Consider the following 12036-nt stretch of genomic DNA (forward strand, 5'->3'; position numbering starts at 1 on the left):
ATACATCTTCACACAGAAGGAGTTAAACTTCAGACAAAGGAGATGGTTGGAGCTCATCAAGGATTATGATATGAGATTGCATTACCATCCCGGAAAGGCTAATGTAGTAGCTGACGCATTAAGCCGTAAGAGCCATGTCAATACATTAATGATGGGAGAAATACCAAGGGAGTTAGCAGAAAATCTTCGTGAACTATGTTTGGAAATAGTTCTGAGAGGCTATGTAGCAGCATTGGAGATTCAGTCAACTTTGATGGATAGAATCAGAGAAGCTCAGAAGACTGACAAAGAGATTGCCTCCATTAAGGAGAAACTTAGCAAAGGAAAAGCTAAGGGATTTTGTGAGGATGATCATGATACCCTATGGTTTGAAGACCGCATTTACGTGCCCAATGACCCGGAGATCAGGAAGTTGATACTGCAAGAGGCACATGACTCACCGTATTCAATTCACCCAGGAAATACCAAGATGTACTTGGATATGAAGGATATTTTCTGGTGGACCGGAATGAAGAAGGATATTGTGGAGTATGTAGCAGTTTGTGATGTATGTCAGAGAGTAAAGGCAGAGCATCAGAAGCCAGCAGGATTGTTACAACCATTGCCGATACCCGAATGGAAGTGGGATAAGCTAGGCATGGATTTTATCACAGGATTACCCAGGCCTTGTTCAGGCTAAGACTCGATTTGGGTTGTAGTCGATCGATTGATGAAAGTAGCTCATTTCATCCCAGTAAAGACCACTTACACCAGTGCTAAGTTGGCAAAGATATACATGACCAGGATCGTATGTTTGCATGGAGTTCCAAGGAGTATCGTATCAGATACAGGAACCCAGTTTACCTCAAAGTTCTGGACGCAGTTGCACGAAACCTTGGGAACTAGGCTAGAATTCAGTACAGCTTTTCATCCACAGACAGATGGACAGACCAAGAGAGTCAATCAGATTTTGGAGGATATGCTGAGAGCTTGTGCGCTAGATTATGGATCTTGTTGGGACGATAATTTGCCATATGCAGAGTTCTCTTACAACAACAGTTACCAAACCAGTTTGAAGATGGCCCCTTTCGAAGCTTTGTACGGAAGGAGGTGCAGGACACCGTTATCGTGGGATGAAGTTGGAGACTACCAATTGTTTGGACCTGACTTGATTAAAGAGTCTGAATAGAAGGTGAAATTGATTCGTGAAAGGCTCAAGATAGCCCAGTCCAGGCAGAAAAGTTATGCAGATTCTAAACGCAAGGAGACAGTTTACGAAGTCAGAGATAGAGCTTATCTTCGAGTATCTCCACTTCGGGGAACAAAGCGTTTTGGAGTTAAAGGGAAGTTAGCACCAGGATTTGTAGGAGCATATCGAGTTTTGGAGTGTATGGGAGAAGTGGCCTACAAGTTGGAATTGCCCGAAGGATTGTCAGGAGTTCATGATGTGTTCCACGTTTCCCAGTTGAAGAAGTGTCACGCTGAGATGGCTGACATACCTTTGAGAGACATAGTACCTTTGGAAACTATTCAGTTGGATAACGATTTGACGTACGAGGAGAAACCAATTAAGATTCTCGAGTTTGCCAGTCGAGTCACTCGCAGCAAAGTTATCAAGTTTTACAAAGTTCAGTGGAGCCACCACACGGAGGATGAAGCCACCTGGGAACGAGAGGAAGATTTGCTCAAAGACCACCCTCACCTATTTTCTAGCCAACCCGAATCTCGAGGGCGAGATTCATCTTAAGGGGGGTAGGTTTGTAACATCCCAAATTTTCAATTTGGAATGTTATACATTAGATCATCATTGCATATCATATTTTATTTTGCATTTTCGTTGATCCCAGAAATCCTAAGCAACTCAATGACCCACGGAGAGAGTTGGGGATTTCATTATTTTCATATTTGAGTTTTCTCAAATTTTGAGAATAGGATCATTTGATTTTATTTATTTTATCATCAATTATTTCTATTACAAAAATATGAGAGAGGGAATAAAATGACTTTCCCAAAATAAAGAAATATTGAGGATTTAATAATAAAATCAAATAAGATTTTATTTCGGAGTTTTTCGGTGTTTTATTTGAATTTAGGAAAAAATTGTGTTTTTCAAAATTGCATTTAGGTCACAAATAGATGTTCACCTTGTGCGGCTTGATTTTAGAAGCCCGTGAAAATTTATTTCGGAATTTTTGGAGTCCGTTTAGTATTTGTTTTTATTTTCCTTCTGCGCGTAATAAAAAAAAGCGCACCGACCTACGGGCCGTGTCCGACCGGGACACCGGCCCGGGCAGCCCGCCCGGGCAAACCCTAGCCGCCCCAGCCCCAAGCCGCCGCCCCGCCGCGCCGCCGCCGCTGCAGCCGCCGCCACCGCGCCGCCTCGCCGCACGCCGCCCGAGGTTCGCCGCCGCCTCGAAATCTGCGCCGTTTTTTTTCTTCCGAAAAACCGTTCGGTTTTTCCGTCGGTTTTTTTAGATTCAGTTTTTTTAAATAGATCGGTTTTTCTAGTTTATTTAAATAGTGAGTGTTCGTTCGTTCTAGCGGACGTTCGTCGTTTTTCTTTTTCTTGGATTAAATCCGCGATTTTTCTGATCGCGATTCCTGATCCGATTTTCGTTTTAGTATAACTTTTTGCTCGTTTATCGGAATCAGGCAATTCAAGCGCCTGGAGTTTCATCTCGAAACCCTCTATCCGTTTAACAAAATTAAACAAGATTTTGCTACTATAAAATTTTCCCTAGATCCAGATTAGTAGAATGAAGTTGTTTTCTTTCGCCGTTTGACTTTCGTTGCTTCGTTTGATTTGATTCTTTTTGCCAACCGGAGTTCTTAAGTTGAACCTTATGGTTAGATCTCTTCTTTGAGTTTTACCCGTGCATTAGATGAGTACTTATTGTATGCTTGTTTTTTTGTCTGTGATAGAATACCCGGAGTGCGCCGCCTGTTACTTCGAATCTCTATGTTTCGCGGATCATCAACAAGGCAAGTAACACTTTGATCATACCTTTCCTACTACCCAGTTTTATTGCATTAGATCAATCCTCACACATTGCGTGATTAGGATCTAATTAAATTGTGGGATGGGAAGTAGTTGAGGTAGTACCTATTACCTGTTTATTATCAAACCTTTGGGAGTTACTTCTACGTTTGCTTATTATGCCATGCTATGCTAGTAGACGTGGATTGGGTGAGTGATATCCATGACAGATGTGAGTTTTGTTAATTAATGGTTTATCTAAGGTGGCAACCTAAACACACATGTGGGTGGATTGAGGCACCTGGGTATTCCAGGACTTGCCTGTTTTCTTTTGGACCGCCACCCAGGCTCAAAGGGATCATGAGACTATTCATACTAGAAACTTCCGTGTGCAGCCACAAGCTATTATGGGCTCTAGCATAGTTGACTAAGTTGTGCGAACTCTTACAGTGGTAGACTAGCAGATGTAGGAGATGTAGGTGGTACGGTCTACCCGATCGTAAGGTGCTAGCACTTCTGAAAGACTATGTCTCGGTCATCCGTCTTCTCAAACACCATGTAGTGCGAGAAACCAAACGGAGGCGATCGAGTGTTGTGGAGAAAAGTACGCAAACCTTTGTAGAGTGTAATAAACTAATCATGGTTAGCCGTGCCCCCGGTTATGGACATCTTGAGTATCTAGTACCTGGATTATCATGTGAATCTCAACATGTTACTCTAAATTAATTTTGTTGGGCTATGTTTAATGATGATGCTTAATTGGGATTGAGAATGCTGTCAACCATTCTCAATGTTTAACAACTACCATGATAGTTAAATAAATCTATTTCTTTGAAGTAGGGAAAAATTGGCTTTCCGCAAAACTATAACCATAGAGCTTTCCACCAGCCAAATATGCATATAGTATAGCTGTTTCATTCCATTACTCTCTATGTGTTACATTGCCAGCATATTCCATGTGCTGACCCGTTTCGGGCTGCAACGTTAATGTTGCAGACTTTTCAGACGACGATTAAGGAGTTTTGAGGTCATGGTTCTATACTCAGTGATGCCGTTGGAGTTGATGGACTCACTTATCTTCCAAGCCTTCCGCTGTTATCGTTATTAGATGGCCTTAAGCCATATTTATTGTAATAAGTTCTCTATGGAGACACTCGATGTAATAAGTGTGTGATTGCTACTCTGCTATAAATCCTCCGAGTACTGTGTGGTGTCAGCATTACTGATCCAGGGATGACACCGGAGCACAGAGATCAGACTGTTTGAGGTCTGGTCGCTACAAAAAATTCAGGCATCAAGGAACGAAACGATCTCTTCGAGATGAGATGAGCAGGAAGCACTGGGCCATAAACCACTCGGACAATGCCAAGTTGGATCGGATCCAAATTTACCATAGGGTGTTGTGCAACAAGTGGATTGATAGGCTGCTGAACTTCCTCCAAATCCATCTCATTATCCGAGTCCAAGGAAGGATTGAGAACCATCGAATTCTGCTCTTGAACTTCATCCTACTGCTGTTCAGATGCATCGATCTGTTGCTGTGGTGGCTGCTGAACTTGCTCATCCCAAGGGCCACATCCAGCATCATTGTTCTCATTCCCACCCCAGCCCCCAGCATTCTGGCCGTTATTAACTGGGTTGTGGTCGGGTGGCACTGCATTCCAACCGAGCGTTGGGTATGGTGGCATGGCCCAAAAGGGCTGTGGAGGGTTTACTCCAGGCATAGGGTGCGGATTACCCTCCAAAGGCATCAGATCCTCATCCGCAGGTATCATAGCATCAAAAAATTCTCCAGTCAAAATGAAGCAACCTGCAGTCCAAGAAACGACAACACCTCCCCAATTTGCAAAGTCACAGAAGACAACAGAGCGTGGAACCAAAGCATTATCAGGAAAAGAAACTCTAACCAGAGATCGAACAAGGTGACGATCAGTTTGATTCCAATAGTGAAACTGGCCAAAAGTTCTGACATCTGCCAAACACTGAGTATTGCGGTAATACAAAGGAACTTCAATAAACATAAGCCAGCCAGTGCGATGGCCATGAATGGCCCTGAAACCCTCTCCCTGGTTATGCGGAATAAACCTGACAAAGAATTCATGTCCGTCTTCATCCACTCGAAGAGGAAAAGGTGGATGCTGAGTAAAAGAGCCTCGCACTACTGGATCTTCCATCTCAAATAACCCTACCCCTTGAAACCAGGTTTGAGCAGATAGCACCAGGATATGCATAGTCTGGGTAAGAAAGTCGAGAACCTGCTGCAGACGAATTGCAACCAAATGAGCTGGTGGTAAAGGCTCGACGATGGCCACCATATACTGCTCATGGGAGTGAGGGGGTGGGATTGCCGGCATGTAGTAGGTCCTTGGAAGGCGATCCCCCCCCCCCCCCCGTCGATGATGTCGTAGCCAGCCGAGACAAACTGATGTGGGTCAATCGCATAAACCACCATTGGGGACGGTGGCGCTGCTTTTGCTGGTGCTGAGGAATCAGAAGCGGTTGGTGGTGATCACAAGCTTGGCGGCGATGGGTGGGAGGTAGGCGATTGGGGTTTTTTGGGGATGGAGACATCTGGTTTGGGGAAAAACGAAGAGGCGGGGGACTATATTTCTTGGCACGAGCTCCAAAGCCATTGGATGGGACTTTTGGCACCCAGAAGGAGGAATCGGGTGGTTGGACAGTGCAATGCCGTTTAATGTGACCAGACCGGAAACAATTCCTACATCGAATCCGATTTGAGCAGGTCTCTGTCTGGTGGCCCATACCCAAGAAGTTTTGGTAGTCCCAAAACTTGACAGCCAAATTCTCAATCATCTCGCCAAAGCTCTGCAAATCCCTGACAATATCCTGTGGTGATGTAGAGAGCTGCTCAAAAACTAGAGAGTCTCCATGGGCCGGGCTATCCTCCTCATCACAAGAAATTACAATGGCCTGAGAAGAAAGGATACCGGGCTCCGGGTCAGGCCCATTAGGCCCATGACTAACCGACGGTGGGGAATCCAAGATATCCACAAAATCTGGTCCAACAAATTTCAAGCCAGCGGGAGATCCGGGCTTGCCGCCAATAGACACCAGAGATCCGGGGGGAGATTGAAACGAGCCAAAAAGGATCACTGGAGGCGGCGAGGCTATCGTCTCTGTCACTGGAGAAAGTGACGAAGTGCTCGAGGCTTCATGAGATGACACATTATAACCAGCCTCCCGAACAGTCAACACCTCTGTTGATGAGGGATGATAACTATAACCCTTACAAGAAGGATAGTTGATGAATGTAGCAAAACATAGATTTTTCTCAGGTTGTCCAGAGGAAGAATTAGAATGGGATGACTATTAGGTCATTTATATGTTGATACGTGAAGTATATCATCTTGGCAGGATGCCGATGATGATGTTGAGAAGATCTTGACGATGATCATTCAGTTTGTGATGTGGTCACGAGGTGATCATGTGGATGTTTTGATCACAGGGTGATCAGATGGATCACGAGGTGATCGGGATGGTATATTGCTTGGCTGGATAGCCAAGAGTGAGATGGGTGTTGAGATTGAGATGTTGGTTTATCAACATTCTAGTAGTATCATAACATGATTAGTAATTGCTTCCTCATAATAGTTGTTGATAACTTAACATGTTTAATGCTATGTTATTGTTTTGCCTTGATGCTTTTGGTTGTTGTGAGCTTGCAAGTACATTCAATGTACTGACCTGGTGTTTCATGCCAGATTGCAGGTGATGTCGTGATTGATTGATTGCTTGTCGAGGTTACCGATCGTGCGAGCTAGATCGTGTCCCAGCCAGAGTCCCTTTGGAGTGGAGTTCACCACCTTCTCGTTGTTCCGCTGCTAGAAGTATTCCGCTGCTATGAGTTGTTCCGCTGCTAGCATAGAGCAACCTTAGTAGGCGCAGTGTCGCCGTGCTCATGTGATCCTTTGTAACATCAGACCCTTGTGTCATTATCCTTTGTAATAAGAGCTAATTTGTTCTGTGCCAAGCAGTGTCGTATTCCAGAAGACTTCACCTCGATCTCTGGGCTGGAATACGGGGCCTTCCAGTCTCTCTGAGCCAGGGTGCCACACACAACTTTTTTTCCCACTTTTTAATTTATGTTATTTAGAATTAATAAAGTAGAAATACTATTATTTTACTATTTTCTGAATTATCCGCTCAATAACAAATGACCAGAAAATAGAAGTTCTCCAAATGCCCTGAAAATTTAGTATGATTTTTATGCAACATTTGGAATTTTTTGGCACTAAACACACCCCAAGGGGGTGCATCTGTGAGCCACAAGCCCACAGGGCGCAACCACCCCCTGGGTGCACCTACAAGGCTTGTGGGGCCCATGTAGGCCCCCTCACTTATTCCAACCACACATCCACTTCGTCTTCCTCCAGAAAAAACACACCATTGCTCAAACTTGTGTTCTTGATCATTTTGCTTCTATTTTCGATCTCCTTGCTTGGAGCTTCGTTTTCGAAACTATTTTGGCAGATTGCTCACCGGTATGTGACTCCTCCAATGGTCCAATTAGTTTTTGTTCTAGTGCTTTACACATTGCAAATTTCTGATGCTGTGGTGACATCGTTCTTGAGCTTACATGTCAAATATATATGGTCAAAAGTAGTTTTGTTACATGATATACCCTATAGGAACTTGTGGGAGTAGTTGCTATCAATTTTGTTGAGTTTGGTTCACTTTCATTATGAGTTACTAAAAAATTTCAGAAAATTTTCAGCGGAGGAGAATGTTTAGGAAAATGTTCCAAGGTAGTTCCTCGAAGAAGAAAGCCCCGAGGCTCGCGATATGTGAGCCGGACCTTGAACCACCACAAGAAGCTCTAGTGCGGCCTTGCGAATGGTGGTCGGATCATTTCATGACTCGTGCAGGTTTCAAGAAAGAATTTGATACGTACATGCACAACACCAACCTGACGGACTTTGTGCCAGATAAGTGTTTGCAGTACTACAACCTTACTGATACCTTTGTGCGGAGGTTTAAATATTTAGACCATGGCTATAGACATTCTGTTTTATTTGACCTCTATGATAAATTGTTTCACATGGACATGGACGGATTTAATAAAGCATGCAAAATTCCACTATGGGGCACTTATACACACGGTTTTTAACCCCTTTCCGTGACGACATTCTGTACCATCGCCGAGTGAGTGATTGCGATGGGGGTCCTTCCCACACGACCCAAATACTGCCGGGGATAGGCAAGCGGCTACTGACGATCCCATAGAATAAACGTATGAGAAGTCAACCTAGTCCCACATGTTATGTCTGGACGTTATGTTTCAGATGCGAGAGACATCCCAAACGATTACGCCACTATAGTCGTGTGAAAAAGGTTGACATCAACATTTAATCTACTGATGTCTTTGTGATCGGTACGTTATCGCACACCGTTCAAGAATGTAAACTGTGTGTGGTGCCTCTACTAACGCCAACGTGTCCATTTTCATAATTGTGTGCGATAGGTATTCCTATCACACACGCACACAGGTTTGAAACGTTTGCGGTATTAGCAAGAATAGCACACGCATATGAGAGGAAACCATGTGTGCGTCCGTCGAGCATCGCAAACGTTTCAGGTCAAAGAACCATCTGTTCTCTATTTTTCATCGCACATGTTGTTTTTTGAGACGTCTCCAACGTATCTATAATTTTTGATTGTTCCATGCTATTATATTATCTGTTTTGGATGTTTAATGGGCTTTAATATGCACTTTTATATTATTTTTGGGACTAACCTATTAACTGAAGGCCCAGTGCAAATTGTTGTTTTTTGCCTATTTCAGTGTTTCGCAGAAAAGGAATATCAAACGGAACAAAACCTTCGCGAGGATCTTTTTTGGAACAAACGCAATCCAGGAGACTTGGAGTGGACGTCAAGGAAGCAACGATGCGGCCACGAGGTAGGGATGCGCGCCCAAGGGGGTAGTTGTTGGTGTCAAAACCGGCGGATCTCGGGTAGGGGGTCCCGAACTGAGCGTCTGAGGTTGATGGTAACAGGAGACAAGGGACACGAAGTTTTACCCAGGTTTGGGCCCTCTCGATGGAGGTAATACCCTACATCCTGCTTGATTAAGATTGATGAGTATGGGGGTTACAAGAGTTGATCTACCACGAGATCGTAATGGATAAAACCCTAGAAGTCTAGCCTATCTGATTATGATTGTCTCTACGGACTAAACCCTCCGGTTTATATAGACACCGGAGGGGACTAGGGTTGTACAAAGTCGGTTACAGAGAAAGGAATCTTCATATCCAAATGCCAAGCTTGCCATCCACGTCAAGGAGAGTCCCATCCGTACACGGGTGAGAGAATCTTTAGTCTTGTATCTTCATGGCCCAATAGTCCGGCCCATGTCCAACAGACCGGACGCCCGAGGACCCCTTAGTCTAGGACTCCCTCAGCAGCCCTTGAACCAGGCTTCAATGATGAGATGTCCGGCACGCAAATTGTCTTCGACATTGCAGGGCGGGTTCCTTCTCCGAATACTTCAAAACAGCTTTCGAACACAAGAACGTGTCCGGCTATGCAAAACCAGCACCACACACAACCGCAAAGAGTATAATATTTCACGAGTCCAATCCGCTGACAACTTTTTGTAGCGTGACACCACATCACCACCCGGTCATTATTTCAAACCGTTTACCGGCCTGCTGCTTCATATTTCGAGATGTGGTTTTATTAGCATGTCTTGTCAAAGCAGAGACCATGTCCCCTTATTACGGGATTCTCGTCAACACGGGCGTGGGTAATCCAATCGTGCCGTCTGCACGGCCCTTGGGAAACAGGCGAGTTTTAAGGCTAGTGGGGAGGTACTTGATATTTGTTGCCTTTATAAAGGGATAAGGACTCATCCCCTTTCACCTACGCCTTCTCTCTCTCTCTGCTCATCAGTTCTCGAGGTCCAGCGCCCAAGCTCCCATCATTTCCGCCTCCAAACAGCACTCCAGTCATGTCCGGATCTGGAGCGCAAGGCAAGTGGATGGTGTCCTCGATCAAGGAGAAGGACATCACCAGACTCCGGGAGGCCGGGCATCTAGCCAAAGAAATCGCCCACCGGCTTCCGGTCAAGGGACAGATCATCCCCACCCCAAAGCCCCATGAGATGGTTTTGTTCATCCCCCAGTTCATCCACAGTCTCATGTTCTACTATGGGCTAGATTTTCATGATCTGGCCCCCAATTCCTTCCTCAACATCTTGGCATTCATTGTCGTGTGTGAGGCCTTCCGCTGTATCCCTCCCCACTTCGGACTGTGACTGAAGGTCTTCAACGTGAAGCCAAAGGTGGTGGATGGCCAACATGCAGAGTGCGGAGGTGCCATGGTGAGCAAGCTACCCAATGTCACATGGCCCAAAGGTACCTTTGTGGAGACCATCAAGGTGTGGTAACAGCAGTGGTTCTATGTCACAGAGCCTCGCGATACCACCTAGGCCGCAGCTCCCGAATTCCAGTCCGGCGCCCCGATGCGGCTCACCTCCTGGCTAGAGAAGGGCCTGGATTGGTCTTCGTCGGATGAGCTGACATCACTCTAAACGTGCATCAAGTGCATGGTGGACAAGGACGTCAAGATGGTCAATGTGATTCAGATGATGCTCGCTCGCCGGATCCTACCGTGCCAAAGCCGGACTTGCCACTTGTGGGAGTTCGACCTGGCCAAGCACCGGACCATGCAAGAGTTCTTCGGCACTATGCACGAAGACATCTAGACGGTGCTCATCAAGGCCAACGAGACATGGCCGGCGACGATCGAGGACCGCGGGCACGACCTGGCCCATCCCTCAAGTGCGGTATCTGTTCCGTATTTCAAGGTGTGCCCTTTACTTGTATACTCAAGGAAGATGTCTAAACTTCCATGTTTTGTTTTTTCAGGGCTAGACAAAGAAGGCGGAGCGGATTCAGTGTCCGGCTCCGCTGCCCGAAGAAAGGGCAATCCCACTTCTGATGAAGATGGTGGTTCCGGCGCCCTATCAGACGCCGGAAAAGAAGGCCAAGAAGAAGGCCAAGGGGACTAGGGGTGGTCTCCGCCGTACGGGCACTTCGGATGTGACGTACGAAGACGCCGACACCCACTCCCCTCTCGCCACCGATGACGAGGAAGAGGAGGAAAGTGATTCTCCCTCTGAAGGGGGAGGGAAGAAAAGGGCGGCCTCCACGCATCTGGAGGCAGAGGCGTCCAAGAAGGGGAAGGCCTCCGCTGCGGACAACCCCACGTGGGATATCGACAGCAGCTTTGAGTGGCACCCCAGGGATAAGCCCCTGGCCGAATCGTAAGTACCCAAAGACGCACTTAAATATCAGCTCCTTTACTTTATAGCTTTAACATGTTGAATCATGCACTTGCAGTATGGCTCGTTCTGAACTCGAGCGATCCTCATCTTTGGGAATTCGCTGGACCCGAAGGTGATGGACAGCGGGTCCCTTCCGGTGGCCTCCTCTCCCAGGGCCATGGATGACACCGAGGTATTATCCCGAAGGACCCCATGCTAGGGAGAGACGCAAGAGGCTATCAGGGCGGCGCTAGAGGGTGAAATCTCGGCTACTGGACACATGGGAGAACGAATCCCCATGGAGACCTTTGATGGGGGCCATATCCAATTCGGCCCCCAACCGAATACGACCTCGGAGACCTATACGGCTCCAGAATCCGGCAAGCAGCCTCGTCTGAAAGAAGGAGGTATGCCTATTCCGCCGACGACCTCTGTCCAACCAGCGGTGTCGGATACTCTATTGGAAGCGCTGCGAAGTGCTTCCATTGTCGAGGAACACCGTACCCTGATGGGTGCAGTGATTGAGAAGATTCAGTCCGCGAAGGGTGGACTGATCGAAGCATGTGCAAGCCTTCTAACAGGATTTGAGGTACGCAATGCATTTATGTGAAAAGAAAGTTACAGAATAGATAGTAGCCCCTGAGACTCTGTCCGGTGTTCGGAAAGAAGAACCGAATAGAGGATCAAATAGTTTTTCGTGGGAGACTAACCATATATGTCTTTGTGAATAAGCAGGCATCGCTGCTAACCGCGACTTCTCATGCCACCGAAGTCTCTGGACTGAAGCAGAGGC

Source organism: Triticum urartu, chromosome 4A (assembly GCF_056163025.1).
Source record: "Triticum urartu cultivar PI428250 chromosome 4A, HENAU_Tu73, whole genome shotgun sequence".
Lineage (NCBI taxonomy): Eukaryota > Viridiplantae > Streptophyta > Magnoliopsida > Poales > Poaceae > Triticum > Triticum urartu.